This window comes from Cupressus sempervirens, chromosome 1, assembly GCF_028749045.1.
Source record: "Cupressus sempervirens isolate cs-2001-9-10 chromosome 1, ASM2874904v1, whole genome shotgun sequence".
Lineage (NCBI taxonomy): Eukaryota > Viridiplantae > Streptophyta > Pinopsida > Cupressales > Cupressaceae > Cupressus > Cupressus sempervirens.
The window spans coordinates 500,805,645-500,817,048 of NC_143118.1; the positions used below are offsets into that span (position 1 = coordinate 500,805,645).

General features: G+C 33.9%; 1 pseudogene; it reads left to right on the plus strand.

The window, feature by feature from the left end:
* Positions 1-5,178: 5,178 nt before the first annotated feature.
* On the plus strand, positions 5,179-8,825 carry LOC149578432 (65-kDa microtubule-associated protein 3-like; annotated as a pseudogene).
* Positions 8,826-11,404: the final 2,579 nt, after the last annotated feature.

An 11,404-nucleotide genomic window follows, 5' to 3' on the forward strand; every position in this document is an offset into this window, starting at 1 on the left:
GTTCAGATTTTGAGATTGAGAACTTAGTTTTGTTGGTGCAATCTATAATTTTCTAAGTTTAAGCAGTTATTTTTTAAACTATAAAAATGAATAGTAGAAAAAATGCAATAGAATATTATTTAGGAGAAAGTTGTTGTTCCTAATTGAAACTGATTGATAGCAAGCTAATTACATTTAATACAGCTCCTATTGCCAATAGTTTTCAATATACAATTCATTCATGATATCTTTTTTGTTCAGACACCAAGCTTTTAATTAGTCTGACTCAAGTTTTTATCCAAGAAATTCAGTCTTTTGGTAGCTACTATCTATGCTTGTGAAGTTTGTATTTGATTTGTTTATTATTAGCTGTTGATGGTCAGCATGCAGTAAAATCGACTAACTGGCATGTTGGGGTAATCAAACTGAAAAAAGTAAAATGAAAGCTATTTATTTTTAGACCTCAAATGCACACTACATAGGCATAGTTGTTATACTACACCTACAATTAAAGATAGTGAGATGAGATTCCACTTGATAATCTCTAGAAGATAGTTGATCAAGGGCCACTTCCAAGCAAATCAAAAGATTGGATGAACACTCAGCCAAAGGAGGAATCACCTTGGCCCAACAGGAACAGGATTACTTGTATGCACCTAACAAAATGACTTACCCATGAATTGAAACCCAATTGACTAGAAAAAGAAGAGTAAACACGTTTTTTGTTGATACAACTGATTGGAATGAGATGAGAGGATATTATTTTTACCCAAAAACATAGATATCTATTGGAGTTGATGATACCCATTCATCCAAATTGAGGCCACTGTGGGGCACCTCACCTCCTACATTCCATGTTCCCACAAATACCCTGTAACCCCAAAAAAACAAATTGAAGTCATATTTTTCTTGTAATGCAACATGGGTTAAATTGATAGCTCAGTGTTTTAGAAGAAAAGATTTTATAGGCAGTGGCAAAATAGTAACACCTTATCAAATCTCAGCTGAATTTATCTGAATCCACTTTAATGAGTGATATACCTTAGATCTTGCACATTTGTATCATGAGACATATATGGCTCATGTCTTTCTAGTGTGTCATATGTAGGTCTGGTCACCAAATTTTCTGTCATGTTCGAGAAAAGTAGTAAGAATTACAGTTGTGCTAATTCAGATATACAAATAGGATCATGGAACCTGATTCAAAATGTTGATTAATACAAAATCTAATTGTACCAACTTATCATTTTTATTTGTATCAAGTATGAAACCTTGAAAACTTGAATTCTATTTGGCCACTAAATAGACCTCCCCTCATTAGAAAATCTAATAACAATTGACAGCAATGCAAAGATAGGAAAGAGTGGTTCCCAATGAGTTGATGTCTTTTGGTAAGTTATGAAATTAACACCCAACTTATCATTGTTTTCAAAACAATGATTTGAGCACCAAAATATTTGACCTTATACTAGAAAAATTAACTTTTTTTAAGAGCACTAATCTATAGTATTAGAGGTCTCCTTGAGAAATTTGAAATATCTTAGGATAAACTACACCTCATTGAAGCAAGATAGAAAGTTTTCAAAAGTAAAAGCAATAGTGCAATATGACCATGAACATCCAAAATAAGGACAAACTGAACCACAGTTATAAAAATCAGGTGCACATTCTTCCTTGTGAGAATGGGATTACCTTCAATAAATCCATCAGCTTGAAACTTTTCAAGTTTTGACTTTATATTTAGCCATTTCCTAGCAACCGACTTCGGCCATGAATACTGCACATACAAAAAACCAAGCAAGATCATTTGATCAACTTCATTGTCTACAAAATATGGGTCGATCAATGTATATGGTAATGTTAAAAGAGTGTTTCGGTGAAACATGCCTTATTCTTCTTTTCATCCATTGGTAGAGACAAGTTTAATAGAATGATGATGTAGCCAGAAATGTGGGTCTTAAGAGTTAGCAACCCTACCACTCTTTTATATAGATAGCAAAGAATGGATGGAAATTTTTTTCTTATTTACAGAGATTCTGCTTAGCTATGGGCTGATTTCATAGCTAAGAAGAAATATATTTGTAAATAAGAATGGAGAACCACTATTTTGACAACCAACCAAAAGACCAGACATAGAAAGCTCTTTCAATGGAGAAGAATGATTTTGACTTATTAGTTGGAATGTCAAGGTTTACATGGCCTACAATTTATAAAAAGTATTCTATATTTTAAAGTATGATTTGAACTAATCACATGGTTACACCAAGCTTCTCTTTTCGTGGATTTCTTATAGTTTAAGATCTAAAAGTTTGAGCAATAGGTTGAGTGGAGAAAATGTTATGAAATCATGTTTTAGCTTAGAAATTGACATGTGGAAGTATCATATTGACATTTGATTTTATATTCAAATTTAGTAACTACTAAAAGTTGATAGAAATTATATTTTATGGGAAGAATAATGGCTGCCCAATTTAAAATTTGAAATTGGAAGGTGCATGTTAGAAGCATCTCTTACTTTGAATGGAGTTAATAATTTCTATAAAGTATTTAAAAGTAAACAAATTATTTGTAAGTAAGCAATGTATTGAAATTGAAATTATAAGAATTGAGGTTTTAATATCTTAAATTCATGAAAGTTGATATTTCTTTATTTAATAGATTAGTGTTTGTTATGTTCTTATGTATAAAGAAGTATATTCCATTACTTATCCGATTTGACCTTAGGACAAGCATGTGACAAAATATTATTCATACTTTTGTTGATAAAAAACCCTTTGTTGCTGACATACTGAAATATAAAATATGAAATGCATGGCCAAGATAACTTAAATTAATAAATGAAGTAAAATATGAAAGATCAATTACACTAAGTTGCCAATTGTGTTTGGAAATGAAGTGAAAAATAGTGTTTTTCTTAAAAATTCTAGGCAAAAAAAGGTTTTAATGTGGATTTGGACAAGTATTAGCACAAAAATTGTGTTTTTCCCTACTACCAAATCAGTTTTATAGGGAAGAATCACCATGAATTTAATAACAACTCGCGTAGCAATCTGGCTTGTGAGTACTAAACAAGTTTTGCAATTATGGTTAGAATATTTTACTCTTTTCTTACCTCATTTGTCCAGGTCTAAATGCATTGATGCTTCTTAGGCTTCAGTCTCACGACCCCATTAATTATGTCTATTTTACAAAAAATATTTTTAGCTGGGACTTGTGCAAGCTTTAGAATTAACTTTTCCTATGTTTGGATAGAATTAAAATTAAAATTAAAACTTAAAATGTTGTATGTATATTTCTCTCTTTTGATTTATTTTATTCTCTTGCTCTAGGAACAACTCTTCCTATATCATTTCCAGTTGATTGTTATTTGAGACTGGCACTCTAATGTTGTTTACCTAGTCCCCTTATTCATGAAAACTAATATAGTTTAAAATTCAAGTTTAATTTATGTTTTCAAATAGGAGAAGGTTTTGCAATTTCTCACCTGGACCCTATCAAAGTGATTTGTTAATTTGTGTTTGGCTGCTTATAAGTTTTCATCTCCAGTAAATCGTTATCCTAAAGTTGTTTGCATTATGTGAAGATATTGTATCATTCTGATATTATTGTTGGTTGACTACAGGAACTTGGCTTCCATTGTGATAAAATTCAAGGTGAATGTCGTGCTAAATTTGCATGCCACCTAGATTGTTTTTCTTGGGTCAAGCATGATAGTTATCTATCACAAGGTAGCCAGGGCCTAAAGGTGCTAGTTCTGTCTATCAAAACACTGTAACTTCTAATAGTTAAATAGCTTTTTGTTAGAGTTTCTATATTATGTTTAGAAGGAGCTTAAATTTAGAGAAATAGATCAAGACTTGCTCCAGATATTATTTAATCATTTGTGCTTGGTGAATGCATTTTATGCCCAGCCTAAAATTAAAATGGAATTTATCCTTAGCTTAGACTGTGCGAGTTTTCCTTTTTCACATATATGCCAAAATGATTTTTTTCCATTAATTGTAATTTTAATTCTATGAACCTCCTCTTCTTTTCCCTTCAAGATCTCATGTCTTACTGTCTTGATGTTTCTAAATAGTGGGCATATTCTTATGTATATTTCCTATGTTTGTGGCAGCAGTAATACTATAAATAGAAAAATTGTCATTGATTTTGGAGCTATAGTTTTGTTTAGACTTGCAAAACCTCTTCATCTAGAAGTAGAACATCCCTGATCCAAACTTGGTAGAAAGTGTACATTTCATTTTACACGTGTTCTAGAAGGTTACTTTTCAAACAATTTTATCTCAAGTTGCACTTTGCTTAATGGATAGAATGCACTATGAACCTTTTAAATTGGTAGTTTCATGAATCTTGATTTTGTTTTAAGATAGGATAACAATTCAGTGGATGTCTTGTTTGAGATTAAAATGGTGGGTATATGTTTAATCTAGTTCTGTACTGTATTGCCTACCAGCTTTCTTCAACATACTAAAAAAATTCTTTAAATGGCATTCTCTACTTTTTGTTTTCTACATGTTTTGAGTTTTTTGTTTTTGGTGAATTGTTGTGAAAGGAGATTCCTCCCATTATATTGAAAGAAAGTAATTTGATTACAATGACTTCCTGTAATTTGGCTAAGATCATGATGCGAATGCCTTGAGTGATGTCTTGCAGTCTTTTGATCTGATCAGGAGAAAATAGATTTCATTGAAGTTTATAAAATAAGCATATGTTTGCATGTTATTCGTTGCCAGTCTTTTCATCAGAGTGATGCATGCATCATTTCTTCGCTCTTGCTTGCTGTTGAAATGCATCCTCAACCAGGCCTCCTTTTGAATCTCTTCTCAAACCAACAAGTGTCATTAATGCCACAAACCTATAGACTCGATTCACTGTGTTGTTGATCACTCTTCTACCACATTCAAATTTGTTGAGTGATTTGTATTTTGTTTAGTAGATGTATTCATGTTTTAAGCTATAGACAACGAATCAAAAATATACAAGTATTTGGTGGCAAATTAATATTACCAAGCATTTATCTTTTCTAGACCTGGAAGTCTAGGCCTGACAATAAGCATCTTTTCATGGAAATCAAATTAAGTAGGGTTTCATATTTTACAAATGTTTAAATTTATTTTACATAAATTCCTAATCTAATAAAGCTGCTATTGTTGGCAGATACAGAATAGTTTGGAATCACCTAGTAGTGTATTCAAAATGTCAAGCATGCAACGGGATCAGCTATACCATTTGGAAACAACTTGTGGTTCTCTTCTATACGAGCTACAGGTAAAATTGTTTTATATGAGATTCTTTCTTTTTGTTGACAAAATGGATAAATTGTGTGCTTATTTTAGTTGAATTCATGCTGGTTTTCCCACTGGGGAATTGTATCTTAAAGTCTATTGGCCTTGCTGAATTTCTTTTAACTTTTTGAGTCTATTTCCTTTCAGCCGAAATATGTTTCTCATAAAAGAATTTGCAGATTTATAGGGGTTTATTTTTCTAGGTATTAATGATATCTGTGATGATGATAACATAATGAAGCTTATGAATCATAATGTTTTAATAGCCTGAAAGAGATTTGGGTGAGATATTAACTAGCAGTTGGTTGATTTTAGTTGATATGGGATGAAATAGGGGAACCGAATGATGAAAGAGATAAAATGTTGCTTCAGCTTGAACAAGAGTGTTTGGAGGTATACACACACAAAGTGGATCAAGCGAACCAATCGAGGGCTTAGCTTCATCAGATGAGAGAAAATTATGAATCAGAGCTTGCTTCCATAATTTCAGCGCTTGGAGATCGCCCTCTGCTCAAGTAGGTTCAGTAATAACTCGCTGTAAGATTCAGTAAAATGTTTCTTACTTAATTATTATAGATAAAAAATATCCTAAACACATTATGAGAGACTCTTTAGACCACTCTGGCTTAATGGAATTTATGAGTCTTTGTATCATTACCTTTTATGTCAAAATTTTGAAGCAGAACATGTGCACACACTTTGATTATGTAGGGAGAAAGAAAGCCAGGAAGCTTGAAGGAAAAATTCGAAGCTATTACTCCACACTTGGAATGAATGCGACGGAGAAAGGAAGACCGAATTAAGTAGATTGTGGATGTTAAGACACAAATTCAAAGGATTTCAAATGAAATTACTGGATATATGCAGCTCAATCCTTCTGTTGTTAGTGTAGACTATAGCAATTTATTTGTAAGAAAGCTTGAAGAATACCAGAGACAACTCCAAGCACTTCAAGAGGAGAAGGTAAGGATTTTATGACTGGTTCATTTCATATTTTTCTCAAACATCTAGGCTTTGTTATGTTATGTTGGTGATTTTAAGGGATTCAGACTTTCTTCAGTCCAATGGCCAATCTGCGATATAGAATTATTGTTTGCAAGTATGGGGTAATATTATTACTCGTGAGATCAATTGTAATCACTGCAGTTCAATCAGTTTTTCCTGTTGTTAATTCACAGTTCCCTACTTTTCAGCGACACATTGCTTTAATCTTAATGCTTTGTTCACTCTCCCATCTTACTGAATGTTTGAAGTCTTGTTTTATATGTAGAGATCCTTTTAAAATATTTATTCTCTAGATTGCATATAAAATTCTAATATGTGACCCCAGTTATTCTAATTTGATTCTAGCTTGAAAACATATTATGAGGTAGTTGTCATTGATGTCTATTTTTCATTTATGAGGGGCTTTTAATGCTTTCTTCACTCTCCCATCTTACTGAATATTTGAAGTCTTGTTTTATATGTAGAGATCCTTTTAAAACATTTATTCCCTAGATTGCATATAAAGTTCTAATATGTGACCCCAGTTATTCTTATATGATTCTGGCTTGAAAAAATATTATGAGGTAGTTGTCATTGATGTCTATTTTTCATTTATGAGGGGCTTTTTTTTAGATGCTAGACTGATTGTTTTTCATTTATTTTTTGCTAACATTTGATGAATTTTGATGGCCAATAACATAAGATGTGTCAAAATACCATTTCTTAAACTGTATATGTCAACCTACTTGTGCTTTGTCTTAATTTACCATAAACTTCCTCTTGATTACCACATCATTTCATTTAATGTGTCCTGACACCTTTATTACATTCATTGTCTCTGTTCCACATTTCCTTGTTCTCACTCTCTGTTGTTTTTACCCAAAAATAATCGCTTGTTCAAAGTAATTGAGTATTGTAATACCCTTCATGAATTATGCTTGGTCCTTGGCATAGATTTCTCATACATTGTGAAAGAAGTACATCCAAGCTTGGATGAGTCAAAACAGGCAAAGAGCATTAGTGATGATACTATTGAAAGACTAGCAATGACAATTCATAGATTGTGAGAAGAAAAAAGAAATAGAATGCAAAAGGTAAGTTCTTTTATAGGGCATTTGTTTTAATTGCACAACTTATTTTATTTTGTTGTATTGTTTTGTGCAAGTTGTGTGTTTTGTGATTTGTGTCAATGCTAAAACTCTTCTACTGCAGATGTTTATAGCTTCAAGATTTGGCTACTACTATGCTTGAACTCTGGAATTTAATGGACACACCTGTTGAAGAGCAATTGATGTTCCAAAGTGTTACTTGTAATATTGTAGCTTCAGAGCATGAAATTTTCTCTCCCAATTCTTTGTCAGAGGAATTCATTGAAAATGTATGCAGGTTGACCTATATCCAATCTGATGTTTGCAGATATTGATGTCATTCTTGTGCATGTAAGCTCACTTTTTCTTTTTGTATATGTAATATGATTATGATTCTACAGGTTGAAGCAGAGGTTGCAAGGCTAGAGGAGCTGAAAGGAAGCAAGATGAAGGAACTTATTCTAAAGAAGTGAACAGAGTTGGAAGAAATTTGTAGAAGAGCTCATCTTTTTTCATAAAGTAATATTGCTATGGATGAAGCAATTGCCTCCCTAGATTCTGGTAAATTTTTGGCACTTCTTGTTTTTCTTCTTATGTTAGAATATAACCAAAGATATCTATTTTCACTCAGACAACTGATGTGATTTTGGTTTCATCTCTTAATGTTTTCAGGGTTGGTTGAACCATCAATACTTCTTGAAACTATTGAAGAATAGATTGCTTTGACTAAAGAAGAGGCATTTAGCAAGAAGGAAATCCTTGAGAAAGTTGAAAAATGGATATTTGCATGTGAAGAGGAGGTCTAGCTGGAGGATTATAACAAGGTATACAATATAACAAATAGTCAATTCTATATTTACAATAGTACGATGCTTTTATCTAATGCTATGCATGAACCCAACAGGGATATGATACATGCATGTATTATTGTTGGATTTTTATTAATGTATGAACCTTTGCAGGCATTCAAGGAAAACATCATTTGTTCCAACAAGCATCAATCTGAACCAAAAAAGTTTTACAATAGGCATCTACTTGAGAGTGAAACATATATTGGAGGCCATGTTGAATGTCTTGAAAGTGGTGTCTTCCACTCTGATCTTCCTACAAAATTTTGTCTTGAACCTTCAGCTTATCAGGTGCCTTTCTAGTCAAAATTTCTTTTGAAAGAATATATTTTGCAGGAATTTTTCGTCGAGTACTATGTTATCAAATTCTTCATTGGCAAGCCCAAAGTCTGGTCCCATTCTTGCAAAAGTCTAGTCCTTATCATATTCTTGCTAAAGTCTTTCCAAATTCTGTTAAACGAACCCAACACAAATTTTGTAGATAATGCTTTGTCATATAAGACTTAGCTTTGCAATGTGTTTGTAATATCTGGCTCTAAATTTGCTGGTTCTTTGGTGTCTGTTGATTGGTGTAGGTATTGTTAAATGAGCATTGTGGAAGAAAGTACAGTATTTTAGGGAATATACCTCTCGAATAAAAACCGTTGTTGGGGCAAAGTGTGCTTCGATTATTGTAAGCAATGCACTTTACAACTTGGCTGCAAGGAATGTTGATTGGGGTGTTAGTTATTTCTTCAATATAGGAAATGTTAACAGTAACTGTGCTAGGATCTGTACAATGTTGGAGCCAGAAAGTTCATAGTAGCAGGGTTGTTGATCTTGGGATGTTCACCTTAAAATAGAACATTTCTTGCTATGGTAGGGAGGCCATGCAATGTAAGAATAAATGATGCATCACTCTACTTCAACAGAAATTGGGCACCTGCTCTCTCCAACTTGGAGAGCTCACTGCCAGGATCAACTATTGTTTACTTAGACATCTATGACATTGTAGTGGATGTTGTTGTTTATCTATGACATCTATACAAGTTTTTCACCATATAGCTTGGATGGACCAAAAGATTCATCACTAGAACCTTGTAGTTCTGATTCTGATTGTGGATGCTCTCAAGCAAATCAGAATTCTACTTCTTACCAGAGTAATTCCTTCCAGACTTTGAAATTTCATATCAAACCAAACATTGAATTGATTATAAATCCAACCTTTCTGATTGTGTGAATGTGTTCTATAAAGATAGAGGTTTCACACATCACATATCCTTTTGTTATTCATTGATTACATGATCAATAAACAAGTTAACTAAAACTCTACATTTCATGTTATATCCATTTGCAGCATGTGCCTCATGGCTATGTTTTTGTGATGGGTGATAACCAAAACAACAACTGTGACTCTCATGTTTGGTAAGTAGAGTGGAAGCTTAAGTTTCTAATAGTCTGTGTGCCACCTATATTTGTATATCTAACTTTTAAATGAATTGATTCTAATTTGTCTTATTTTAAAACAAGGGATCTCTTCCTATCAAGAACATTCTAGGAAGATATGTAATGTGTTATTTGCGACCGTCACAATTGGGATCCGACATATACAGACATCATTAGATTTTTAGAGGCACGAGATTTGCCAGGATATTACTAGACAATAGCTTTTATGACAACATGAATTTCTTTTTGTGGAGAAAATCCTAGTAGTAGTCATGCATCATATGCAACCTTCAAATATTGGCAAGGACCCTGGTGGATAGAAAACTAGTGGTTGTGAGTATGTGTCATTGGAGTATCAATTCCTGACTGGGGTAAAGCTTCTTAGGAAAATGTTGTCTATAGTAAAATGAGCAATTGCAGACTCTGCAGACTCACTTCTCAGTCACATAATTTGGTGGTTGTAATTTCCTTATGTTTCTAATTACGAGATACTACTTGAATTCTTCACAACTCAATGAATATAGAAATAGTTTCTTGTATTAAAGTAATATTTGAATGATTCTTAATTCCAAATGCATATACAGTATGGTTTAGATCAAAATAATTATGATTGTATAACAATCAAGATGATATATATTTGCTATTTTTGATATACAAGAAATTACATGCAATGACTGAGGAAATTCTTAGTACCTTGTACTGTTTGTTGTGTCTGATATACAAGTAAGAATTTGCAAATATGCAGGCAGTCTCTGATATAACTTTATATTTATGCTCTAAATATTGTGATAAGTTGTCTGATATGATAATATAAATATACTCAAAGATGATGCCATTTCTGATGGTAGACTTTATACGCCTGCACTGAATGGGTGCCAAAGGCAATATGCTCTCTTATAGAGTGATCATTGTGAGATACAAAATATAATAAGTAGACTTGGTGAGCTGACTTAATGAGTCAACTCGTTGAGGTGACTGGGTGGGGGTGACTTGGTGAGCTGACCTAGAGAGTTGGCCTGGGGGGCAAACTTAGTGAGCGAACTTAGAGAGTCGACTTGGTGAGCGTACTTCAATTGTTAGCTTGGTGAGCTAACTTGGGGAGCCAACCTGGCGATCTAACATGGTGAGTGGGCTTAAAGTGGCAACTTGGTGGGGCAAGTTGGTGAGCTGACTTAGCGAGGCCACTTAGAGATGCGACATGGCGAGCTGACTTGGTGAGCAAGCTCAATGAGCGGACCTAAAGACTAACCTTGATGAGGCACTTTGGTGGGGTGACTTGATGATCAAACTCAAAGAGTCAACTTGGCGAGCATACTTGAATAGTCAACTTCGTGGGGCAAGTTGGTGAGCTGACTTAGCGAGTCCACTTGGTGAGGAGAGAGGTGAGTCAACTTGATGCGGTGACTTGGCAAGTGGACTTAAAGACTGACCTTGATGAGGTGCTTTGGTGGGGTGACTTGATGAGAAAACTTAAAGAGTCAACTTTGTGAGCATACTCGAACAATCGACTTGGTGACATGACTTGGTGGGCTGGCTCGGTGAGCCGACCTAGCGTGCATACTTGAATAGTAGACTTGGTGAGTTGACTTAATGAGTCAACTCATTGAGGTGATTGGGTGGGGGTGACTTGGTGAGCTGACCTGGAGAGTTGGCCTAGGGGGCAGACTTGGTGAGCGAACTTAAAGAGTCAACTTGGTGAGCATACTTCAATTGTTAGCTTGGCAAGCTAACTTGGGGAGTCGGCCTGGCGATCTAACATGGTGAGTGGGCTTAAAGTGGCAACTTGGTGGGG